This window comes from Lupinus angustifolius, chromosome LG19 (genome assembly GCF_001865875.1).
Source record: "Lupinus angustifolius cultivar Tanjil chromosome LG19, LupAngTanjil_v1.0, whole genome shotgun sequence".
In the NCBI taxonomy this organism is placed as follows: domain Eukaryota; kingdom Viridiplantae; phylum Streptophyta; class Magnoliopsida; order Fabales; family Fabaceae; genus Lupinus; species Lupinus angustifolius.
This window is the reverse complement of record NC_032027.1, coordinates 8993390-8993941: the sequence shown is the minus strand read 5'-3', so window position 1 is coordinate 8993941 and position 552 is coordinate 8993390.

Genomic DNA, 552 nt, shown 5'->3' with positions numbered 1-552 from the left:
TAAATCGTCTGGCAACACGGGTGCCTCAGCAAATCCCTAAATCGTCTGGCAACACGGGTGCCTCAGCAAATCCCTAAATCGTCTGGCAACACGGGTGCCTCAGCAAATCCCTAAATCGTCTGGCAACACGGGTGCCTCAGCAAATCCCTAAATCGTCTGGCAACACGGGTGCCTCAACAAATCCCTGAAACGTTCGGCAACACGGGTGCCTCAGCAAATCCCTGAATCGTTGGCAGCGCGGGTGCCTCAGCAAATCCCTGGTCCATGACGGCAAACGCGGGAACTGCCTCAACAAATCTCTGGCTCATCAGCAAGGCATTGATATGTTTCATCAAAATTCGAGATCTTCACAATGGCATTTTTCTGAGCCTTAACAAAAATAGCGTTCATTTCTTTACCGGTTACTTACCATGATATCGTTCAAATCCTGATTTATTCGCTATCAGGTAAGCAACAAGTAAAGATGGGCAGCTGTGAACACTCAAATTTTGTCCAGCCCAGAAAAAAGCCCAGAATATTTAAATTGAAAATAATAAAAATATTTTTTAATTT